The sequence below is a fragment of the Pan troglodytes genome, chromosome 2 (genome assembly GCF_028858775.2).
Source record: "Pan troglodytes isolate AG18354 chromosome 2, NHGRI_mPanTro3-v2.0_pri, whole genome shotgun sequence".
Taxonomy (NCBI): Eukaryota; Metazoa; Chordata; class Mammalia; order Primates; family Hominidae; genus Pan; species Pan troglodytes.
In genome coordinates this window covers 155,232,454-155,246,902 of record NC_086015.1, presented here as the reverse complement: position 1 = coordinate 155,246,902, position 14,449 = coordinate 155,232,454, and the positions used below count along the sequence as shown (strand labels likewise).

Sequence of the window (14,449 nt, the reverse complement as noted above, 5' to 3'; positions counted from 1 at the left end):
ACTTTTTGTGTGTATTTATTGTAGATATGGAATTTTACCATGTTGCCCAGGCTGGTCTTGAACTCCTAGGCTCAAGTAATCCGCCTTCCTTGGCTTCCCAAAGTGCTGGGATTACAGGTGTGAACCACTGTACCCAGGCCAATATTATATTAATTGTATAAATTCCAAGCCTTTTTTCAATTTTTAAAAAAGATTTTGTCATATATGTGTATATATTAGAAAGAAATTGCCAGAACAACAACAAAAAAAACCTCATTAATTAGGGAGGCCATATTTTGCAAAATAATGTCTGGAAAAAAATTCACCAAAGTTAAACAGCTAATATTACTGTGAACACTTTTAAAAGAGATATTCTCTAGACCACTATGTGATGTGGCCTCGGTATTTTACTATAAGATGATGAAAAAATATTGACATGGTCACCAAGAGCTCCTCACTGTTGATTCATTGTATTTCCCAATATGAGGAACCATTTTATGATGGTTAGGCCTACAGTTCTGTATTCTCTCTTAAACTATATTCTTCCAGATACCTTCCAGAGCCACTATCTGTGTGACACCCAGACAATGAATAAAAAAAAAATAAGCTAATGGGCACCAGCAGTTGTATTGGAAAGAAACCTGGATTGAAAATAAAGAATTTTGGGATCAATTCCCAGTACCTAATGCATGACAAGAAAAGATAAATAAAAAAAGGGACAAGAACAAGCACTTAGTCATTTTTTACATAAATTTTACTTAATTTTAACCAAAGGGTTAATGAAGGTTAAATATTAGGAGTTTATAAGCACATCAATTACATCACAGGATGCAATTGACAAAATCCAGACTGTAAGATGCTCTACAGAATGTGAACATTTTGCTTTTTATCAATAAATAATTAGCAAGATGGGTAGGGAGAGAGAGAGAGAGAAAAAAAAGAGGAGAGAGAGAGAGAGAGAAAAGAGAGTTCAAGAGAGACTTATTAGACATATATTGTAATTTTTGGTCCTTATTTGGGTCTGGGAAAAGCAAACTAAAAGTTAAAAGTTTTAATGAGCTAATTAGGAAGTTTGATAGAATTAACAAATTATTGCCATTTTGAAGGTATAATTATGGAACTGTGGTTACATTTAAAGGAGTCCTTATTTTTTTTGGAGATACAAACAAATGTTTACAGATAGAGTATTAGCTGCAATTTGCTTCAAAATAATACAACCTACCACTAACTGCCCAGTTAACTACAAATATCTCAGGTCCCCTTCTGCTTTTGGTATTCATTTACTCCGGAGGCAGTGAAGAAAGAAACACAAGTTCTTTTGTAATCATGGGAAACTACTCACGGCTTCCCTCCTGGATTCTTTCTCCTGAATTCAGTGATAATTATCTTAGAAATCTTTTCAGTATAGGTAGAACAAAACTCAGTATTAGCAGAAAGATGTCAAACTCTACACCAAGGATCTATGAAAAAGGCCTTTCTGTATTGCCCAGAAATTATCAGCAATGTATGGATATTAAAATAAACCAAATATGACAATATTGCTATTAAAATATTTGTAAAATTTACTAAGTGGCGGATAGTTCCCCCTTCTAGATTTTAGTTGAATTAAATTAATGTGATTTCAATGGTATAATCAAAACATCACTGCCTTTTCTGACTGTGATATCAGGCTCATGCTAAGTTAACTAACCTATGTTCCCCAAATAGAGCAACTTCTCTGTAAAGGAATTCTATCTGTAAAGGATTTCTATCTCTGTAGAATCTCACACAGAGTAACTCATGAGAGTTAGTGGAGCAAAACAGGATGGTGATGCAAAGTGTCATTTTTTTTTTTGAGTTGGGGTCTCACTCTATCACCCAGGCTGGAGTGCAATGGTGTGATCTCACTCACTGCAAACTTCACCTCCCAAGCTCAAGCCATCCCCCTTCTTCAGCCTCCCGAGTAGCTGTAACTACAGGCGTGCACCACTGTGGCCAGCTAATTTTTTGTATTTTTTGGTGGAGACGACGTTTCAGCATGTTGCAGGCTGGTCTCAAACTCCTTAGCTCAGGCAGTCCACCTGCCTCAGCCTTCCAAAATGCTGGGATTACAGGCACAAGCCACCATGCATGGCCCAAAGTTTGATTTTTGGTCATATTAGTTTGGCATTGATTTTCGACTTGTTATTACTAACTTTTGGTAGTCTTAACTCGATTTAATTGTTGATCATCAAAGAGCATAATGAGTTAGAGGACCATAAGATAATTAGCACCAGGGAAAAAATAGTCAACACTAAAGAAATATTAAAAATGTATTGAATTTTTAAACCAAAAAAGGAGGTGATCACTCTTTGAAAGCAAATTTAAACTTGCTCTTTTTAATAGTAGTTATAAAGAAGGTCATTTAGGAGATCCACGTTAGGCTTGAATTGAGAGTCATGTAACCTTTTTAATTTTATTTTTATTTTTCACTTTGAGTTAGAGAAGAGTTATTCTAGGGGAAGTAAGAACTCCTCCATGACAAAGGCAAAGAAATCCATAGACTGTGTTTGTGTTTCTCAGTGTTCTGTGTATCAGGTATTTTATTCAGACCAATGTTGAAATGTCACAGGATAATGTTTGTTATTACTGGCTTCTACTTACCCTTGTGAAATCAGGAGTGATTGTTCACCTCAGAGGATTTCCTCTTGTAAATGACCCAAGAGAAAACAATAACTCATGTTGATTGCTGTAGTTGGTGATGTGAACATAGAAAACCTTGTACCCTGAGGGAACAATACAAAGATTACAAATATATTGATATTTTGCATGAATTCTAATTGTCTCCAGTGTTAGATTTCAGTTAATTTGAGGGCTGATAATAATAACAGCAATAGATAAGAGCCTTGATGTTGAGTGTTCTCAAAAATCAGTTGTTGAAAATCATATAGCACATACATTGGGTGACATACAACTTACTGTCCAAACTGAGACACTTTTGAGAATGAAATGGAGTGCTGTTCATAATTATGCTGTGAATTAGGTAAACTCTGACCAAACTCTAATACATAATCATGTTTATATATGCAATTATCCTAAATACATCTACTAAATAGTGGAATAAATATATGGCACCAAATATTACTTATTTTAGTGTATTTTTCAGAAAATAAAATGAAAATGAAATGCATAAAAAGAGGCCACGTGTGGTGGCTCACTTCTGTAATTGCACCATTTGAGGAGGGTGAGGAAGGAGAATCACTTGAAGCCAGGAGTTCAAGACCAGTCTGGACAACAAAGAGAGACCTTGTCTCTACAAGAGATTTAAAAATTAACCAAGTACAGTGGCATTTGCTTGTAGTCCCAGCTACTCAGGAGGCTCAGGTGTGATAATCATTTGAGCCCAGGAGTTTGAAGCTGCAGTGAACTATGATTGCCCCACTGCACTCCAGCATGGGAAACAGCAAGAGAACCCATCTCTAAAAAAAATAAAAATCACTAAAAGTCAAGATCCTATTGTATTTGTCTAAAGACTGTTTTTCATACTTAGTGTTATATTTTAAGGAAAAGCAAAATTAAATTTTCTTGATATATCTTACCTAATAAAATCTCTTTCATAGAAGTGATCAACAGAGGTAGTAATAGATTGGTCAGATAGGCTAAAAAATGAGGTTACTTGCTAAAAATAATGTTACTTGTTTAATTGATTTCTCTCTTCTTTAATTGCTTTTGCATCTATTGCTAGTGCTGTACAATTTAACACTAAAGTTATCAAATCCTGCTTATTCATTTTACAGATGGGCAAGTCATTTAACTTTCTCAGAATAGTACACTATAGCCTGGAAGGCATGTCTCTGACAGTTTTTTTCCACTGTAGGAAGCTGCCTCTTTAATAGCATTCTATCATTGAATGTCAGTCTTTTGCTCACTGTTCTCCATCTCTGCCCTCTAGGGTGGAGCTTTCTGTACCTAGTGCATGCCCCACTGATACGCAGAGCTCAGCAATTCTTCAAGAACTTGTGAAGAATGAGAAGGGTATATATTTTATCAAAGATTACATGGGGTAGGCAAATGAGAAGTTTAATATTGAACACCTCCAGTAAACCAATAGAGGCTCTTCTATTTGACATGTCTTCTAGTAAACATTTTTGGAACCCATCATTGTCAGGTTTTCTTATCATTCTGGATATTTGGTAACCCTTACTTCTCAGCTCCTTTGGATTGGGTGGGATTATGGTACTAGTTTTGGTCAAAGGACTGTGATAGAAGTGAAATGCATTACTTCCAGGTGGAAGCATTTTATTGTATATATGAGACCCTTTATTCTCTCTTCTACAGCTATGGCAATCATGAGAAGACCTTGGGTTTTGACAGTAGAGACCTAGGACAGAAGTGGCCTGGACTGCTGAGTTGGAATGCTGCTCAAACTCAAAAGGTGATTTGTGGAAAAAGAAGCCCTCATTATGTTAAGACAGCTAAAGCACCAAGCTGTGAGGGTTGTACACTGCCCAGCCTAACTTTGCTTATCCTGTCTAGGACATGTCTCCATTACAGATCATCCTCTCTGCCCCAGTGCTACTCTAAACAAGTTATCTCCAGACTTGCACACATGAAACCATCATTATGCTTATCTAAACAAAAGGGGCCTCCTTAGAATGGAATCTCTCGTTTGTGTGTACACATATGTATCTGTAAGCAATAGAACATTTGGTAATTATTCTACTGATAATTCTGTGAATGTCTTTTATTGAATCAGAGAAGAAGTTTCTTGAAGATGACGGGTTCTGTAGATAAGTTTCAAGCAATATGAATCCCCTGAAATGATGACCTTTTTTAGTTGTTGTCTATGCATAGGTGCATCTCATCTCTAGTTTTTATCATATTTTCAAAGAAGTCCTTTAAAAAAAATCTAGGAACCTCTAGTGAAGGAATAACATAATTTAGGAAAGGGGAGAACTTACAGTGGGGTCCAGATTCCAGCTCTGATACTTGCTGGTTGTGCTATATATTCTTACCACTGTCCTAGATTTAGCAAGATTAGAAGAATTGATTACTCACTCTAGCTGATTTATAATAATCTGAGGTATATCAACCGGAATAAAATTAACTAATTTAAATAGCACTACATCAAGTCAGTAGATAGGATAATTTTAGGGCAGAACATTTTCCTATTTGCCTGTTCTCTCCATTTAAGCAAATTACAGAAGTCAGATTATCAACACATTTGTTGCTAAGAAACCAGTCTTCACAAGAGATATTGCTGTTACATGGACTCCATAGTTCAGTTGGTCTGGAAAATACCTTTTCCCTTGGATCATGTTTGAATAGGCAAGACCATAACTGCCTCCCATCTCCCTTCCTCTTTCTCTTCCTCTTCTCCATCTCTTCCCCTTCTCTTTCTTCTCTATTTCTGAGGCTGACCAATACTTATTCTGGAAGATTCAGTGTATAGACTACAGCCAAGCCTTCAAAGGCCTGGATGCCATTCCATAATTTTTGTATCTCTGCTCAGATCTGATGAGCTGATGTATAATATATATACCACTCAGAGGGTTATAGTATTTCCAAGATATGGGGTATAGCCTCATTATTGTGCCCCCCACTAACTATCTTATTTCTAGGCACAGATAATACTTAAAGGATAATTTTTTCATTATAAGTATCTCAAACTTTGATACCATATAATCTTTTATCAGATATATATGTAATATATATCACAGAGATATGAGATATATATCTGATAAAAGATCAGATAAAAGATATCACATATCATATATCTGTGATATATATATCATATATCTCTGCCTTAGGATGAATGTAAAAATATGTTTTAAAAGTATTTCTCTCATTCTTTATAATATAAAATTTGACAATGTAAAAATATTTACTCAATTTTAATAAAAATTGGAAAAGCGAATTTCAGAAAATATTTGTATTTTGATTACATTTAATAGTCTTTTTAAAACTTGGTGCCTAGAGAAACAGCCATTTTTAGAGGATACAACTTCTGACTGTAGTATTAAGATTGTAGCAAGAAGGTGAGTGGTATACACAGTACAGTTATCTGGACCAGTGCTTCTCAAATGAATATGCCTTTGAATCACCTGGGGATATTGCTAACATGCAGATTCTCATTTAGTAGCTCTGGGTTGGGGCTGAGATTCTGCGTTTCAAATAAGCTCCAGGTAATGCTGGTGCTAATGGCTGATACTTTGAGTAGCAAGGGTCTGTACACAAGGGTAACACCACTAAATTAGAATATGTATAGTTTGGCCTCTGTATTCTTCTGTGATACTTTCATAACTAACATTTCTCCCTACCCACAGCAAATCAGTATTCTTGCTTTGGGACACATCCCATACAACTGCATTATAATATCTAGTTGGCCTATGTTTGCTCTAAAAATGTGAGATGAGTAACTATTTCTTTCATAATAAATAGTTACAATATTTTCCAATAGAGAGTTGAACCAAAGTAACATAGCAGTGGCCAGTGGCATGCATCTTGCCAAGGTCTTAGGGTTTACTGAATTGTGCCAATTATACTTCCCAGAGCAATGTTGCACCTCGGCAAGGGGACATTTGCTCACGCATTTATAAAGTTACATGATGTGGAATAAATTGAGAGAAATAGGAAAGAGAAGCAGTTATGCCTGAGAAGGCTGCCAAATATCTTGGCACCAAAGAATTCTGCTTGATTTCCTTCGTGGAGCTTATTCAACTTGGCTTTCTCTCAGTTTAATTTGGAATTAATTTTCTATGGCATTGACCTTTGACAGCTTCTGACCTTAGACACACACGAGTAGTTGAATCTATTGCTACTTTGAAGCAATTGTCACCTAATTTTGGTAAATGCGCTGAAAACTCATATCTTTTTATATGAAATTGAGATTATACATATACCATGGACATCTCTAATATGAGCTAATATCAAGATACCTTCAATTACTGTCATAATTTGAGAGATTCTGGCTTTCATAGAAGCTTGAGCAAGAACATTATTTCCAAACATCATATTTCTTAGATATAAAATGGGGATAATAATAACAATAATCTCTAAAGTTAATGATGAAAGTGGCTGGTTGGCTTTATAACTTCTTTCTTTCCTTTTTTTTTCCTTTGAGATGGAGTCTTGCTCTGTTGCCCAGGCTGGAGTGCAGTGGCATGATCTCAGCTCACTGCAGCCTCTGCCTCTCAGGTTCAAGAGATTTTCCTGCCTCAGCCTCCCAAGTAGCTGGGATTACAGGCGCCCGCCACCACGCCCAGCTAATTTTTGTAATTTTAGTAGAGATAGGGTTTCACCATGTTGGCCAGGCTGGTCTCAAACTCCTGACCTCAGGTGATCTGCCCACTTTGGCCTCCCAAAGTGGTGGGATTACAGGCATGAGCCACTGCGCCCAGCCTAGAACTTCTTTTATAGTCTCTTTCCAAATCCTTCTGAAAAAGGAAATTAGAGCAATTGAAGTATTAGTTTCATTTATTGAATATTATTACAGGAATTCTAATCTGTTGAATAAAGTATTTTGTACTTGAAATAGTGTTAATCTTCATTTATCAGTATTTATATCTATTAATTCAGTATATATTATTGAAAAGTACACTTTTTTCCTTAATTTATATTTACATTTCTAGATTTTTAATTCTTCATCATTTGGGCCTTTACTATGATAATGGTAAAAGGTGTAGAGTTGTTATTAGTTTTTTTTTTTCCTGAACGCTTGGGTTCATGCTGACTCTATTATGGGCTTTCTCTGAAGATAGCACAAGGCTGAGAACAAAAGGCTTTGAATACCAGAATAATTTAACAATCCACTCAAATATAGCAACTATACCAAAAAGGAGAAATACCAGGAGAGGAAAAGGAAAAGTTTGGGCAGAGCTCAAGAGGGCATTACTAGCCCTTTCTTTCTCCTTTACTCATGGAGTATAGTAATGTGGACAGTTAATTTGTTTCTCTGGTTTCTACACAATTGTGGTGCAGGATCTCTTCCATCAAGAGATGTGGAATGAATGATTTTTTCTTGTCTGAAAAAATCTCAGCTCCAAACCACAAGTTAGTGCTGATGTTACCGGGATGAGAAATAGGGAAAAGGTAGCAGAGCTCCTGTAGCCAGTGTGCATAGCCATGCACTGAAATGGCATGAATTCGTGAGATCCTGTGGATGGAGGGTGCCCAAGGCAGCTGGGGCTTGAGGCATCTTGCTGATACCTCAATAGAGCTGTCCATAGGAACAGTGAGAATAACCTAGCAGCAAGCCTGTGGGGTGGAGGGGGAAGAAGATACTTGTAACATCAAATGTATCAGGGGGAGCCCCAGTGGAGTCCCTCCAGAATCATTTATGAATAGAGCTTGTGAAAGGAAAATAAATCTTGGAAAACTTGGGGCCCCAAAAATCACTGAACTAAAGGGAAAAATCAAGCTGGGAACTGTTTAGGGCAAACCTGCCTCCCATTCTATTCGGTCATCTCTCTGCTCATTGAGATAAATGTATATCTGATTGCCTTTTTTGGAAAGGCTAACCAGAAACTCAAAATAATGCAACCGTTTGTCTTTCACCTGCCTGTCACCTGGAAGCCCCCTCCCTGCTTGAGTTGTTCCGCCTTTCCAGATGGAACCAATGTACATCTTATATATATTAATTGATGTCTCATGTGTCCTTAAAATATAGAAAACCAAGCTGTACCCTGACCACCTTGGACACATGTCACTGGGACCTCCTGAAGCTGTGTCACAGGTGTGTGTCCTCAACCTTGGGAAAATAAACTTTTTAAATGAACTGAGACCTGTCTCAGATTTTCGGGTTTCACATTTTGGTAACCACAAAGGGACTCTGAGTGGAGATGCTCCTCACCTTTGACAAATCTTTCGGTGCTTGGTACCAGCAAGAGCTAACTTTATGGCTCAAACAAGTATGACGATTGCTGAGGTCTGGAAGTACCTACCCCTCCAGAGAATCCTTGATCTCCCAAAATTCGGTCAAGATCTAAAGTTTATTTTGCTGTACAACTCCCCCACCCCCCGACTTTTTTGTTTTTGGAGTTTTACTTGGTTCCAACAAAAAAGGCAAGATTTCTTGTTTCCATGATGATGGAAGGCAGGTAACTCCTTTATGGAGTTTGAACTCACTCCCAGCAAGGAAGATGAGTTTGAGGGTTTTTTTCCCCTCCTTCTAGGATGGTAGAAAGCAGTCTTCAGCCTGAGACCCATCCGTAGGTAAGTAGATGAATTGGGGTTTTATCTTGGCTGAAGTTTAACAACCAGGTGGTCTTAATTTCTCCTTACCATTATGGCACTCAGTGATCATATTGTGGGTTTCTGTTGTTGTTGTTGTTTGTTCCAGCCTTTTTCTCATCAGATTTGACCAACTCTAACTGACTTGGTCAGATCGAAGTGAGAATTCCAAATTGTGGGTAAGAAAACCTCTCTAAGTTGGCCAAAATTCCTTGCAGTTGCAAACAAGGAAAACAAAAACAAAAAACAAAAAAAAACCATGCACTTGGTTTCTGTGTTTGCTTCCTGTCTTAAAAAAAAAAAGTTCTTTTGTTTACTTTTCTTCCACCCTACCTCCTTCCCTTTTTGCCATCTGCAGTACAAAAACAAACAAACAGACAAACAAAAACTAGAGAAGGCTTCTAATGACTTGAACACCTTTAAAGAATTCAGAACAAAGGTGCCACTCACCCCTTTTGGGGTGTTTTGTCTTCTTTGTGAAGTTTCAAGAGTCATGGGCAGATTCTTCTTAGGTCTAAAGCTCTGTTTTCCTGTATTGCATGACCTGATCTCCTTGGCTTTGGGGGTACCAGAAATCACCTTGTACTGTGAGAAGACTTGACCTTGGCATGTGTAGTGGCGGATGAGAGCTACAAAGTAGGGGTGGCTGAGAACAGTTTGCACGAAGTGGTGTATGCTGGTTTTTTTTCCCTTTTTTTCTCTCCTAGGAAGTTATTGTTTAAGAATCCTAATTCTAGTTTGGAGATGCATTCTAAAGGGTCTTCTCTATTGCTTTTTATCCTAAAATTAATCTTGATTCAGCTTGTCTGTGTGCATTTATGTGAGGAATTGAATTGTTGTGTTAATAGGTAAATGAGAAACTGAGTTTTCTCAGCTCTGAAGAGAAAGGGAGCCGAAAGTTGCCCCTTGGTGGTTGACCCTCTGCAGTGTGCAGTGACCCTGAAGGGAAATCCCCAAAAAAATTAATTTAAAAAAAGGGATCCTCCAAAAAACACATATAACGGCTGATCACCTGGTGTTTTGAGCCCTCTCAGAGGTCACAGACCTCTGAGAGAGAAACTGAGACCTGTAAGAGGGTGGAAATGACTCAGTGGTGACATACTGTGGAGTCCTGCCCACAAGCAGCACACATTAATACACCACGCAAAAACTCTAGGCCACAGTTCAGTTTCTCCTTTTAAGAAAAAAAAAATGGTAAACAAATAATCTAAGAATGAGGAGAAAATGAGGAGAATGACCCCCTTGCAAGCACACTGTAGGTTTTATGGCACCTCTACTTGCCAGAGATTATGTAAAATTGAAGTAATATGGTCTTTGTGCCCATTTACATTAAGGGAAAAGAGCCCTAAGATTGCTGCAAACTACAGAGTTCCTAAGTTCTCTTTTTCTGTATTTTATTTTTTGCCTGCTTTAAATCTGCTGTTATTTTTCCATTAAGATAAAAAAACCACTGTTTTGATCCAACAGGTTTTTTATTTGCAAGCCAGTGAATTTGTATTTATCTCACGACTAAAGTTCTGAAGTAAAAGCTAAAGGATCTTTGTGTGTTTGCATATGTGTGTGTGTATATATTTAAAAGGCCTTTATAATTTCTATAATTTTATGTTTAATGGGCAATTAAATTCATTTTAATTTCCTTCTATCACACTAGACTTTTTCTCTCCGTAACCTGTAATGTGAATTTCGCTAGTTGATTTTCACCTGAGTTGTTTCCTTTAATAATCACATTTAAGACTATTTAGCTGACAACTGCCTATGGTTATCAATAATTGATACAGGTTACCTATTGAAATAGGTTATCAAGAATTTGAAAGTCTAAGATGGGAAACAAAATGTCTTTATGAATTTATAAAATGTACTTCTAAGGGCACACCTCATATGTCTATATATTTATGTGTTGTGTACTCAATGTTTCAGTACTGAAAATATATAACAGAGCTCTAATTAATTGGCTTAAGAAAAATAAAATGCTTGAATCAAATACTTTATCAGGAAAAAAGAAAGGACTCATCAAATGCTTCTTCAAGTTTATGTAACTTAAGTAAAATCTTTAATAAATAAATCAGAAATGTCTTAAGAATTGCCAGCATACATTTTTGTTTGCATTTATCAATCAAGCAATTTCATACTTATCCCTGCCAAATACTATAAGGTGTCAAAATTTGGTGTAGGGGTTACAAAACTATAAACCCAGCCCCAAACAGAATGATCCTTGCTTGCGTAATTTTTAATAAATAAGACATTGATATAAGTTTAATGAAAATAGCTACATCTTGAATTATTTCTTGTGGCTTTAGGCAGCCTAGCCCACAAAGAGTAAGGAGGTTTGTTTTGGGAAAGGACTGTTTTCATCTTTGTTTCAAAGCTAAACTAAAAACTAAGTTCCTTCCAAAGTCCAGGCATGAATAAGGACTGCTTGGAGATTACAAGCAAGACAGAGTCAATTAGTTATCTTTTTCACTGTCTCAGTTAGAATTTTGCAATGGTGAATTTCATAACTTTAAACAATGACTACTGCAGTTTTCATAAATAATCTAGGTAAATGATTAAAATAAAATAATTAGGTAAATGTAATGGGATACTTGTAGACAAACTTGTCGTAACTTAGAATTGAACATTATATTAAATTATATAATGGATATTTCATTATCTGGGTATTTTCCAATAAAAATATATTGTAGAATAACATTCTTTTTAAAAACCAAGTGCCCTTTTTAAAAAGGTGAACAATTTTTGTCTAATTCAAAGCTTATTCAAAGGTTATGAATACAACAATGTAAAAGGAGCCAGGAAATAAGAGACATAAAGAAAGTTATAGAAATAAAGAGATATTTTTTGGTAAGAAAGCTTAAAGAGAAATAATTTTATATGAGAAAGAATCTTGTATGGTAAATTTAGTCCTAGAATAAAATGCCTGGCTGTTTAAGAAGAAGGGATGTTTAGGACAAACCAGAAAGTTCAAGCATGTCATGAATGGTCTGTCTAAGTCACAATAAGAGGATTTATTAAAAAAAACTTTTATATGATCAAGTTGTCTGTAACTAAAGGGAAATTATAATGGTATTTCTAGATATTGGGTTTGATGTAAAAAACACTTATACACTAAATAATTGATTAGAGCAATAAAATTTTCTTAAGTAATTGATTTGCTCTTAAGAAATTATAAGAGATTTTAATTTTCTTTTTTTACCCAATGTTCAACTTGTATTGCATCTCACCATTTTCAGTTTTCTCTCTCTTTTTAAAGGGCATGAAATAGCAATGGTCTCCTTCAACTCATTTCAACTCATAGAAGTTTTTTTTCCCCTCAAGTTTTGTTTGTTGTGGCCTGATGCTAACAAGGTTTTCTTAAAAGTTTAAAGGACATGTTTTCTTCCAACATAATATTCTTTGCATTGCAGAAGGTCTTTCCTTTTGCCTTTTGGTAACTGGCCTTACAGATTTTACATTTTATTGAAATAATTCCTATGCCATTATTATTAAGTTTGGTTTTGCTTAGAAAAAAAAACTGAGATTAAAAAAATTAATTAATGTTATTACAGCTGTGTATCTTTCTGTATGTGCTTTTAAAGTCCTTGTGACATTGAGTTACAGGACTTTGACTTCTGGGTCTAAAAAGGACACCAAGTCTTGCGAAATCTTCAACACTGACAGTAATTAAAGCCTCATCTTTAGGCCATGTAGAAGATGCCAATCAAAATAAATTAGATTCCTGAGACACATGGTCAGAAATTAAATCTATTCAACTCCTCAAGGCCCAGGGACTATTGCAGAATATGTGGGAATGTCAAATTTTAAGGGCCAGTTTTGAGAGATAAAATAAGTTTAGTTTATCTATAATTAAATAAATTAACCATTAATGTCAAAGGCACACTGATGCAAGACCAGCATATGCACCCCTGTTTCAGATTAACAAGGTTTTCTTGAAGCATTAATTGACTTCTTAATAAAGGTTATAAAGGTTATAAAAGGTATATTATAGAAGTTATAAAGATTAAAATTTTACAGATTGTTTATAAAATTTTGGAATACAAATCTAATTGACTTTATGCTGTTTTCATTAGGGCTTATTATTTGGAAAATTAATTCTCCTCTCTAAAAAATGAAGGTTTTCACCTTTTTTTGAAATCTTTGAGTTATCACTTTGTTTAAATAAATGACTTGACAATGACCTGTGATCCTATTTTATGATGTCAAATGTTTTAAACCTTTGATATTTGACAAACTTTCCAAAATCAGATTATAAATTATGTCTTTGTCTGACCTAATTAATTTTGAGATATCGGCTTTCCTAAAGTCCAAAAATGACCTATTTGGCTTATTTGGTATAAAAATTATACAGGAAGCATTGTCAAATATGAAATGGTGTTTTGTTTTCTTTGGGCTGTATTTGTATAAATATGTAACTGCTATGTGTTCCAAAATTATGGGTAACTCTTATAATTCTGATATGACTTAGTGTACATTATCAGTAATAACTATAATTTTTATGTTAAATTATTGTGTGCCACAGAGGTAACAAATTTCCTCATTAATTGTGTCTTTGACTATGGCTGCCTAAAAACTTTTTGTCATCCATGAACAATTGTTGTCTTCTTTTGGTCCTCTTTAGAAGGTGGTTTTTTAATCAGCTGTAAAACTCTAACAGGTGTTCATGAATGCAGGTTTCTGATAACTTTGGAGACTGTGACATCAGAATAGAGGAAAAATTTTCAGGATTCATGAAGAGCTGAAATGTTCGTAAATATCAAGCAACACAGGAATTAACCACACAGAACTAATAGAAGACAAGTTATCTTTTTAACTTTTTGCTTAAAATGTTGCTGATCCTTTGTTTTGTTTTTCAGAGTCAAGCAAAATTTTATTTTGAGCTATTGAGAGCTTTTAACAATTAAGTATACTCCTATGAACAAAATTTGAAGCATATTTATTTCTCTCTACCTGATTCCTCCAAAATTTGGAAAGTATTTATGAGTATTCTTAACTTATGGCAATATAGTTATTTGCATAAGTGCAATAAGAATCTGTTTTCATTTGTAACAGGACACAATGGGAGAAACTGGTTATTTTACCAAGGCTTTGACAGGAATGGCATGCTTTCCTTTGAGGAATCAAACTTGACTTATAGAGCCAATAAAAGCCTCTTGGGAAACTGGCTTCATATCTTGTCTACATAGTCACTGTACAGAGTTCCTGACCTGTGGTAAGCAAAGTGTGTCACTTTCTGACAGGCCCAGGGCCCCAAGTTATCTTGGGATCTTAAGAGGAGAAGAATTCACCC

General features: G+C 35.5%; 1 long non-coding RNA gene across 2 annotated transcripts in view; it reads left to right on the top strand.

The window, feature by feature from the left end:
• LOC107970814 (uncharacterized) overlaps positions 1-14,449 on the top strand; it is an 86,681-nt gene that overhangs the window by 56,754 nt on the left and 15,478 nt on the right. Inside the window, exon 4 of one of the 2 annotated variants that reach the window (XR_008547148.1) lies at positions 4,276-4,372. This is a non-coding gene — a long non-coding RNA (uncharacterized LOC107970814). Of the gene's footprint in view, positions 1-4,275; positions 5,853-14,449 lie in introns of those variants that run through there. The other variant, XR_001713738.3, reaches the window with a different exon arrangement.